The following is an 11,961-nucleotide window of genomic DNA, read 5'->3' as shown; positions in this document are numbered from 1 at the left end:
CAGCCGTTTCAAAGTCCTTGGATGTCGTCAGAGCGTTAAGGACTTATGTTGCAAGAACGGCTCAGATAAGGAAAACAGAATCTTTGTCCTCTATGACCCCAACAAGATTGGGGGTCCTGCTTCTAAACAGACTATTGCGCGCTGGATCAGAGGTACCATTCAGCACGCTTATTCCACGGCAGGATTGCCGGTACCGAGTTCGGTAAAGGCCCACTCTACAAGAAAAGTGGGTTCTTCCTGGTCGGCTGCCCGGGGTGTCTCGGCGTTACAAATTTGCCGAGCAGCTACTTGATCAGGGGCAAACACGTTTGCTAAGCTTTACATGTTTAACACCTTGGCTGCTGACGACCTTCAGTTTGGTCAATCAGTTCTGCAGGAACATTAGCACTTTCCCGCCCATACTGGGAGCTTTGGTACATCCCCATGGTACTAAAATTGACCCCAGCATACTCTAGGACGTAAGAGAAAATAGGATTTTAATTACCTACCGATAAATCCTTTTCTCGTAGTCCGTAGAGGATGCTGGGCGCCCGCCCAGTGCTCATTTTTCCTGCAGAATTACATTTGATCTTTTTACACAGGTTCTTCTCATGTGTTAAGATGTTCACAGCTGTTGCTGTTGTGTTATGCATGCACGTTAGCATGGGTTATGTTGAAAGCCATGTTAGGCGGCATGTTTTGTATGGTGTGAGCTGTTGTGAATCTCGCCACTAGTTTAATGTAAATTCTTCTATCGAAGTTGTCCGTCTCCACGGGCACAGTTCCTATACTGAGGTCTGGAGGAGGGGCATAGAGGGAGGAGCCAGTTCACACTGTTGAAAAGTCTAAAAGTGCCGAAGGCTCCTGTGGAACCGTCTATACCCCATGGTACTAAAATGGACCCCAGCATCCTCTATGGACTACGAGAAAAGGATTTATCGGTAGGTAATTAAAATTCTATTATATACACACAAACACAAACTCTCCTCCTGTGCTAATTTAAATATATATAGATTTAGTGTGACATTTACCAGGCTGCCTTATTCCACTAAGTTCCCTGTTAGAAAGAACTAAATGTAATGGAATATGTATAACCATAGTGGAATTGGCGCCTTGGGGTTGTATCAACTCGCAGTAGTTATTTAATTCCACAGATAGTTTTACACAATGGTGGAGTGAAATCTTAACATAAACAATCAGTGCGTTCTTCCAAAGCAATTTCTTTAAAATCCATAAAAGGCAACATAAATGTACGTATATAATCATACAAAATAATTATTACAACTTCCTCCCAATAATGACACTACTTGGAGGTAACAGTGAGAATCAATGTACAGATGTTTCATTACGATCTTCTCCTTCTATTATTGTGGTTTGGAGGTCATGTCACATAAACAGATAACACCACACGTTTTGTCTGATCCCGAGACTTCATCAGGGGTATATCTACAATTGTAAAGTATAATTTTTAGGACATTTGGTCACAAAACAGTATTAACAATTTTATACAATAATGTCAAATGTTCATGATAAAAAATAGGAACACAGGCTAGTGGAACAACAGATCCGAGAAAAAACAGGTGAATGCAAAGGAAGAAGGAAGAAGGAAAAAGGAAAATAATCGGGTGTTGGAAACCTTACTTTGAAGGGACACATACCTTATTATACGAGTAGTTACCATCATTAAATTAATTAGACAGCGGACAAAACTGCTCTTGGACACTTGCATCAACAGACTACAAAGCACTTAAATTCGTGGTCCACAAAGCCTATTTAAAAAAAAATATATATTATCAATTGTATATATTCACAAAGGTAACATTATATTTAATGTAAATTACACGTGTAGCGGAACACATACCTGGTAAGTTTAAAAATTACGTATAATACTCAGGTAATCAGGTATAAGGTGTATACCCAAAGGTATTCAACCTAGTGAATTTATTAAATGACATTAGTGTCTGTGAAAAATCCAACTAATCTATAGTATTATATCATACCAAGGACTAAGTGTAAGCCAGGTAAATGAGTGGAAAAACCTCAGTTGTTGTAACCAGGAGGAAGGGATAAATTGAACATGAATTTAAGTAGCCACATAAACATTATTAGAAAAAGGCTTAATAGCTACAATTGAAAATACAAAATGTATAGGTATATATTCAATCACATTTCATATACCATATTATGTGAACACATATTACAATTCATATTACATAATGAACAAATGGAACCATAATCTGAATAGTGCCCTATTAGCCAATAATAATTAATGCAAATTAACAAACAAATAGATATTGGAAATCCTTACCATCTGGTGGAAAAACAGTTGAAACCCAGTATCAGTGATGTTGGAATGAGAGCACTGATCCTCCTTTTAAGGGGAAAGTGTGGTTACATCACTTCCCTTCATCAGTGATAGGTGCAAATCCAACAATGGGGGGTCATTCCGAGTTGTTCGCTCGTTATTTTTTTCTCGCAACGGAGCGATTAGTCGCTAATGCGCATGCGCAATGTCCGCAGTGCGACTGCGCCAAGTAAATTTGCTATGCAGTTAGGTATTTTACTCACGGCATAAAGAGGATTTTTCTTCGTTCTGGTGATCGTAATGTGATTGACAGGAAGTGGGTGTTTCTGGGCGGAAACTGGCCGTTTTATGGGTGTGTGCGAAAAAACGCTACTGTTTCTGGGAAAAACGCGGGAGTAGCTGGAGAAACGGAGGAGTGTCTGGGCGAACGCTGGGTGTGTTTGTGATGTCAAACCAGGAACGACAAGCACTGAACTGATCGCAGATGCCGAGTAAGTCTGGAGCTACTCAGAAACTGCTAAGAAGTGTCTATTCGCAATTCTGCTAATCTTTCGCTCGCAATTTTGATAAGCTAAGATTCACTACCAGTAGGCGGCGGCTTAGCATGTGCAAAGCTGCTAAAAGCAGCTTGCGAGCGAACAACTCGGAATGACCCCCAATATTACCTATTTAGATTAAGTTTAGATACTTAATATAGCCAAGGATGAAAAGTGTATGTGTTAAACTGAAAATAATCTATTAACGCCTTTAAAAAGGTGCAGAAAAAGGTGAAAAGTCCAGCCCCAAACTTGCAAGGAACCTCAACCATGCTTCCCCGTTACCTTCAGACACACTTCTATTTCCAAAAACATTGTTACTTTGCAGCATTTTTTTGCCACACCTGCCTAAAACTTTTGCCACAATACTTTGTGTGTGTGTATATATATATATATATATATATATATATATATCAGTGCCGTAACTAGACATTTTAGCGCTGTGTGCAAGAAATATCATCGGTGCCCCCCCCCCATTCATATTTTGAATAAAGCAAAATATAGGAGCGAGGCTTCATTGGGAAGGGGCATGGCCACAAAATAATACCAATTTATAGTCCGCTGCACAGTAGTCTCCATTATTCAAATTACACCGCACAGTAGCGCCCAGAGCCGTAACTAGACTTTTTGGTGCCTTGTGCCATAGAGAGAATTGGCCCCCTCCTCATTTTTCCAATAGGGGTATAAGGTAAATGCCTCATGGGGAAGGGGCATGACAAGATTGATACAAAGAGAAAGCCCATGTTATGATGCCCATTCCCACATTATATATACAGTATATATTACACACACATTTAACAAGAATCCACTTTATACCACATTCATGCACTTAACTTGAGAGCTCGTTGTTATTCAGTTACAATGCCCTTTATTAAATCCTGGGTATGGCAGTATTGAATATACTGCCATACCCAGGATTCAAACCTATAACCTGTTGAATTCTAATCACACACCCTACTCATTGAGCTATTTGATCCTACATTAAAACTATGAACACTATATGAAGCTACTGGTGCTTTGTATAAAAAAATAATCAGCATTGCAATTGAGCAGATCTATGTAGTGTGCAGCCACACATCCAATCTCTTGCAGCCACACACTACATAGATCTGCTCAGCTGCAATGCTGAATATTTTTCACAAAGTACAAGGTAAGCTTCAAATAGTTAGAATTCTCTAGCTTAAAATTCTCTAGCTTTCTATGCCAGGGCCAACAGCTCAATTAATAGATTGTCCGACTGCAATGCCACAGGCTATGGGTTTGAATGCCGGGTATGTCAGCATCTTGAAATGTAATAAAGGACAGTGTGACTGACTGACAAAGAAATCTCAAGTTGAGTTCATGAATGTTGTATTGGTATTAGAGACTGAATGGGTCAGGGTAGGAGACAGGGGCGGACAGGAGATGCTGGGTTTCACAAAGGAAGAAAGCTGCAAGTGAAAAGGAATTAAAATAGATAATTTACAAGTGCTACCAACAGCGCTCCCTATCTTGCAGCGCTATGTGCGGTGCCCCTTCCGCACACACCTAGTTACGGCCCTGATATATATATATATATATATATTTGCATTTAATGGATCCTCTGAGTTTATTTTCTAACTTAGCATTACTCAGGAGAGCGGTCATGTGGAATAAAAATAAATCTGCTAAAGAATATTGAATGTTTCATAAAAATAGATATATCATTAGGATATTGTCAGGGATAAGGTCTGCCAGGCAAGCCTTAATGGCTAGATTTTCTTGGCATATTTAATCAAATGAACAGTAGCAGCTAAGGAAATGGGGCACAGGTGTTGTTATTGTAAGCCATGTATAATGCCTAGTATACATTATGTCGGGAATATATAATAATTGGATTGTGTTCTCTACGGTTCTGTATTTAAATTGAACTAAAGAGATGTAGCAAGCTGAAGAAGCTGATATATAGTGTTGTTATATGTATACAATATATGTGTTACTGCAATAATATGTGTTACATTTGCTACCTGTGTACCATTTATGCATTATTGTTAATATTTTTAAATGACCTTCAGTGTCGCGTTGCTGCTGTGCCAATGCATCTAGAATCACCAAATACTCTTTCAGTAGTCCTGGGAGCCCTTCAAATCCAAAAACGTAAAAAATCCACTTTTTTATTTGTGGGCATATGCTGCAATGCAACCTACAGGTGACAGGTGGCAATACCGCATTGGGGGTCATTCCAAGTTGATCGCTAGCTGCCGTTGTTTGCAGCGATCAGGCTAATGCGCACGCGCGACAAACGGGTACAAAGGCATTTGTTGTTGTGCACAGGTTCTAGCGAAGTTTTCAGACGCAATGGTGGCCGCAAGAAGATTGACAGGAAGGGAGTGTTACTGGGTGTCAACTGACTGTTTTCAGGGAGTGTTTGCAAAAACACAGGCGTGTCTTAAAAAACGCTGGCGTGGCTGGGCGTTCGCTGGGTGGGTGTATGACGTCAAATCCGAACACGAATAGGCTGAAGTGATCGCAAGCGCTGAGTAGGTTTAGAGCTACTCAGAAACTGCACAGACTGTTTTTGCAGAGCTCGGCTGCACATGCGTTCGCACTTCTGCTAAGCTAAAATACACTCCCCAGTGGGCGGCGGCATAGCGTTTGCACGGCTGCTAAAACTAGCTAGCGAGCGATCAACTCGAAATGACCCCCATTATCTCTAACATTGTAAAGATCTGCAGAAATTCCAGAGTTGACAAGTGCAGTGGCTGTAAGGAGGGTGAAGGGTACTAATTACCCAGGCCCAAGTCTGGTGTAGGGGCCCAGGGCGGGGTGTACAAAGGTGTGGCGGAGTATGCCTACATACTAATCGCATATGTACTAACATATGCAATTAGTATAGCATAGGACAGCTCTCACCGATAAGAGCTGTCAATTGCAATGCCGGCTGCTGCATAACGGGGCACGGCTGCCGCGTCCCATTCTCTAACAATGATCCCTATGTGCTGGGGGCTGTCACTGACAGCAGCGGTGCCGGGGTCTCTGGGGCACGTACCTGGGGTGAATCTGCTGAATCCAGATCTGTAATCAGAGAGCATCCTCCCCCACATATTTGCGGGGGGTGGCACAGCGGCTCAGGGGGCAGTAAGTGATATGGCGGGGTCGGAGGTGGAGGGTGGCTGGAGCAGAACATCACGCCAGCGGTGCCCGGAGCTGTACAGAGTTACGGATGGAGGCCTACTCCGCCCGGTGCCCAGAGGTACACGGGGAGGGGGGGGGGGAAAGAGGCGGTGGACGGAGCGGTGGGGATACGATTGGATCCCTCAGGATGGCTATGGAAAGAAGCCCATAGGCTTCTATAGGGTAACGCCAGCAAAAGCTGGCTTTACCCTCTGCACCAAAATCATGGCAGCCAGGCAACAGTACATATGAAAATGTGGTAAAACCCATAAAACAGGGTATTTACAGCATTTTCACTTTAGTACAATCTGCCCCCAGTGAGGGCTCAGCCCCCCCCCCCCCCCCCTCACTTCCTTACTTGGTAGCAGCATCTCTTCTCCTCAGACAAGCACACTCTGCTGGGCTGCAGTGTGACCAGGGAGGCCACACCCCCTGAAAGTACCTGGGCCCTGTCTGCCCTGGACAGGTGGTAGTGTGCCAATAACAACTACACATTCATTTCCATTCAGCTTCGTCCCTTATTATTACTTTCTTTGCCTAACCTTTTTATTTTGTTCAACCCATTAACTTTTTCCTTTATGTCCCATCCTCTCAGGTCTACAGTAAGTGCTGCAATGTAGCAACCGCAGCTTTTTTCCAATAGAAGTTCTGCTCAGCTCCATATACAGATTCAGTCACAAGACAATATCCAAGTGTCATGCAGATTTGTCCTCATACAGCCAGGCTCAATGCGCCATGCCCAGTGAGATTCCTGACATGAGTGATCTGGCTGTTCCCATGCAACTCTGATGTGAATAAGACGCACAAGCAGACTTCGCTGATTAAAATGATATGTTGCATGCCTATATTCTGGGTGTGACTACGGCTGTATCTGCATATGTGATGCTATGTTACAGTGTTTTCCTGGAAAATACTGTAACATAGTATTTTGTATGCAGATAAGCCAGAATTAGACACATGATGCACGTGGAGCACATACAGTACAAAGGGGCATCACCTGCTGGGGTTGGCACTGCTACCCCCTGTAGAGAAATCTAAGGCTCAGTATTGCTCCAGAATATTTGAGTTAATAGTCTCCTAAATCCTCTTTAGACCTCCGCATATAGCAAATTGTGGAGTGTTTATAGTTACCACGGCTGACTTCAGGGTAGTTAGGCATTTAGGGGACTATTAATATTGGAACAGGCCACAGGACCCACTCAGTCCACTTTGTGTCCAACTCAAATATTCTGGAGCAATACTGAGCATTAGAGATTTTTTTATATACAGACATTGTGCGCATTATTTTTTAACCTAACTTTTACCAAAGCTGTTATTTGATTTTTGATGTTTTATTAAATTATGTGTATTGCACTGACCATCTCATCTCATCCATGATCTTTGTAGCGCTGTATATTTACTGTTTAGGCTGTTAAGGTGTTTAGATGTTGAGTGTTTAGTTTAAAGTGTTATAAAATATGAATATGAATATCAGAGTTACACCGGAGTTAAACAGGAGAAAAAACAGAAGAACAAAAATCTATCTACTCCAAAAGATCGCTTTCAGCAAACTACTGTAAGTTAACTAATTCAACACCTCAAACACCTGTTGAATGCATAACCTGGACACCCTTACTGAACTCCCTGCCTGAATATTTTAAAAACTTGCTGCTCTCAACCATTGTTTTTTATTTTTCAAAGTATCACTGACTACATCTACACTGTACCAATTTAATTTTACTTTATTCCCTTAAAAGTCCTGTCTGCATTGCCATTGCTTTTTATTATACCCACTTTCAACATGGTTTATTTTAGCGTTTTCCTTCTCACTATTTCTATAATATTCCTGTGAACTGCACTACCGTAGTTATATTTATAATCATATCTGCACTGCTCTTTAACCTACTGCCAATTTAACTGCACTCTCTATCTATTGTACATACCAAAACTCACTCATACCAATCTCAATTTTCTCCACCTGCTCTCACTTCCCCCAAAGATCCATCCCACCCCTTCAAACCTGCAACCTAGACAATCCCAACCACATTTTCCCTGCCTCCTATCTACCATTCTTCTGCAACACCTAGAATGCCACATCCATCTACAACAAACTATACGGTATCAGCAACCTCTTCATTTCCCACTCTCTCAACCTACTTGCCATCACTGAAACCTGGCTCTCCTCTTCTGATGGTGCAAACCCTTCTGTTCTCTCACATGGGAGTCTCTCCTTCACGCACTCCATAAGGCGTGATGACTGCCAAGGTGGTGGAGTGTGCACCCTCCTCTTGCCCAACTGCACCTTTTCTTTATCCCACCAAAGCCCTCCCTTTCTTTCTCCACTTTTGATGTTGACTCTATACGTCTCTTGTACTCCGTTCATCTCCTTGCTATGGTCATCTATTGCCCCCCGGCACCTCCACATGATTCCTTGACAACTTTGCTGTCTGGCTCCACCACTTCCTCTCCTCTGACATCCCCTCTATCAACCTTGGTGACTTTAACATCCCTACTGACATCACCACCCCGGCATCCACCAATCTCCTAGCCCTTTACTACTCCTTAGCCTTTCTCAATATGCCTCTACCCCTACCCACTGTCTCAGCCACACCTTTAACATCATCTTCACCCATCGTTGTGCTCACTCCGACTTCTCCAACTTCCTCTTCCCTCTCTCTGAACACAAAAGACAAACATAATAAACGAACACAGAAAATAAATATCTTAACAGTAACACTATGCCTGGTACACACTAGGATGATGGATCGGCTGTCCGGCTGAACCGCCAACCTATCTGATGATTGGTAAGTACAGTACATACAAACTTACCAAGCATTGATGCGATGTGTTGTGCCTGATGGCAGACCTGTGTGGACATTTTGATGTGCATTCCCAGTTGTGATGGCAGTCACCGGCGGCCTCTGCAGCATGTGTATGGGTGGCCGGCTGATCGGCCATAAACACAGCACGATGCGCCGATATATCTGCAGATATATAGGTCATCGGCTGTGCTGAACAGCTGAAGAGATATGTCTACAAAGGGAGGTAGTCAGGATCCTGACCGCTGCAATCCTGACTGCCAAAATGCCGGCAGCGCCGCCACAGCTTTTCCCACTGCTGGGTGTTCATGACAGCCATGGAGTAGAACTAGAACCTGTGGCGAGCGCAGCAAGTAACCAAGCCCGCAAGGGGTTTTGTTGCGCTCACCCCTCTGCCGGCATTCTGGCAGTCGGGATCTCGGTGTCAGTATTCTGACTTCTGGGATCCCGACCATCGGGATCCCGTACCCAACGCGTCTGCAAATGATGTTGTTCACAGACGTATCGCTGGTACTTACCCACTGATACGCCCATGATATATCAATTGAATGGCCAATGGGGGTAATTCCAAGTTGATCGCAGCAGGATTTTTGATAGCAACTGGGCAAAACCATGTGCACTGCAGGGGAGGCAGATATAACATGTGCAGAAAGAGTTAGATTTGGGTGGGTTATATTGTTTCTGTGCAGGGTAAATACTAGGGATGAGCGGGTTCGGTTCCTCGGAATCCGAACTTCATGTTTTTTTACACGGGGCCGAGCGACTCGGTTCTTCCCGCCTTGCTCGGTTAACCCGAGCGCGCCCGAACGTCATCATCCCACTGTCGGATTCTCGCGAGGCTCGGATTCTATCGCGAGACTCGGATTCTATATAAGGAGCCGCGCGTCGCCGCCATTTTCACACGTGCATTGAGATTCATAGGGAGAGGACGTGGCTGGCGTCCTCTCCGTTTATAGAGAAGAGAGTGAGACAGTAGAGAGAGACACAGTAGTAATTTTGGGGAGCATTAGGAGGAGTACTAGTTACTTGCTGAAGTGATAGATAGTGTGACTGTATATTATCTGACTTGTGGGGGAGACACTGACAGTGGGGAGCAGTTAGAGTCTGAGAGCAGGACTCAGGAGTACATATAACGTACAGTGCACACTTTTGCTGCCAGAGTGCCACACTGCCATTGTGACCACACTGACCACCAGTATAATATATATTGTGATTGTCTGCTTAGGAGTACTACTTGCAAGTTGCTGATAGTGTGACCAGTGACCTGACCACCAGTCACCACCAGTTTAATATATATATATATATATATATATATATATATATATATATATATATATAAATACAAAAAATGTCTTCCACCCCGCGCTCAACCCACCAGCAGCAATATGGAGAAAGTCCCTGTTAGTGAACTTTCAAAGAATAACATAAACAAAAACAATAACCAATTGCGCTTGGTATAACTTTAAAACACTCAGATTTTAGTATTTCCAGTAGCTGTTCTTCCACGGTATGGATTCTTATAACTGGTATCACCTGCAAGTATACCCTCACACCAGAGAACACACCCGAACAAAAAGACGGCCAGAATGGCCTAAATTAGATATGATACCAATTTGTTTTTATTAAAAAAACATATAGAATTCCATAAATTCATATGAACATTTTTTTTACAGATAAAAGGTTCCATACATTCATATAAACATTCTTAAAAGAAAAACATCCAGATACAGTCAATAGGTTTTCTGTTCAAGCCTTTAAAGAACACCCTCACCCTTATAGGTGTATATTCTGTAGGGTGTATTAATGAACTAGATAAGAGACCGTAACGGATTCGACCCAACGCGTTTCGTCAGAACGACTTCATCAGGGGTTTCTGTATGGTATCACTAAAACATAAAACGGGTGATTGGATGGTCCTTTAAAATTTCTAGGATAATTTTTATATACACACATATATGCATATACACATAGGGAAGTAAAATGGAGGAGAAAATGGAGAAGGAAATATATACATACCAAAAAAAGGAAGGAACAAAGGCCTTCATGGATATAAAACATCCATAGCCCATATATATAGGACCAACTTTTAATAGAGATGGATAATTCACCCAGAATGGTTGTAGGATGGTAAAACCTATGGATATTATTAATTGGTTAGAAGACCATAATTTTAATATTCGGACATATTTTTACTGGGTGCTATCAGGTGTGGTGTCTTATCATATAATTTTATACATACCAAGCATAAACGCATACGCCTTTAAGGGTATTCAGCTAGTTAATGAACCTGGTTGCAGACTCTTTTCAGTTTTTATGCAGGGTCTGTTAAATTTGAACCCTAAAGAATATTTAACAACATTTCAGCTACATATACTTTAAAGTGCAATTATATCACAAACTCCAAAAAGTGAATAATAAATGGTGTGTTCAATAAATTTACATATAGTGAATAACTGCACCACTCAGTGTTGATTTCTATAGCATAGAGCTAATTTCATATATAATACTAATAATGGTATCCAATCTCATTACAATTGTGTTTCTTTCAATACCACATAGTTGCATCATATCTAACTCGTTTTCATAATATCTATTTAATATTCATTCCATTCATAATTTGAATACATGATAATACAAAAGATCAGGTGCTCACTTAGATCACAATATCAGTGATTACAATTTAAACATACAAGTCTTACATATTAGACAAATACAGTCCAGTACAATGCATTCCAAATACTTACTGCAGCCACCAGGAAAGAGACACAAGTAACAGCCACATCCAAAATGAACTGGCACAGCACTGAGACTGCTATTTATTCATCTCAGTGCAAGTCTCACTTCCTGTAATTAGTGGCTCTAATTATTAGTTTTTCCTGGATACTGCTCCTATTCCAAACATAATTCCACACTTAAAAGGATTAGAATAATCCCTAGATTTAGGTGATCTTTTTAATTTGAAAGAAAAAAGTGAATTGTGCTTAAAAACAACTTAAAAGTGTCTATGAACTAACTATCAGGTGTGTGGATACTGATTTCCTGCATGTGTTCCACTCAGCAAAGGCTGGAACGCATATGTAAGGAGACAAAAAAAAAAAAAAGTTTAAATCCTATACTTCATTTATATATTGCTAATGCAAAAAAGCAAGTGTTTGTATTCAATATGCCTATTACCGCTAATCTTTATATCTCCATAGTAAATATCTAAGAT

General features: G+C 41.6%; 1 long non-coding RNA gene across 1 annotated transcript; it reads right to left on the bottom strand.

Moving 5' to 3' along the window:
* Nucleotides 1-856: 856 nt before the first annotated feature.
* Nucleotides 857-11,090, bottom strand: LOC134987371 (uncharacterized). Its single transcript, XR_010193037.1, has 4 exons — nucleotides 10,990-11,090; nucleotides 10,767-10,884; nucleotides 1,638-1,748; nucleotides 857-1,425 (listed from the first exon to the last, which is right to left on the bottom strand). It is a non-coding gene; the product is annotated as an uncharacterized LOC134987371 (long non-coding RNA).
* Between the last annotated feature and the right edge of the window lie 871 nt (nucleotides 11,091-11,961).

This window comes from Pseudophryne corroboree, chromosome 2, assembly GCF_028390025.1.
Source record: "Pseudophryne corroboree isolate aPseCor3 chromosome 2, aPseCor3.hap2, whole genome shotgun sequence".
NCBI classification, from domain to species: Eukaryota; Metazoa; Chordata; class Amphibia; order Anura; family Myobatrachidae; genus Pseudophryne; species Pseudophryne corroboree.
Note: the sequence above shows the minus strand (reverse complement) of the source record. Positions and strands in the feature narration are given on the sequence as shown.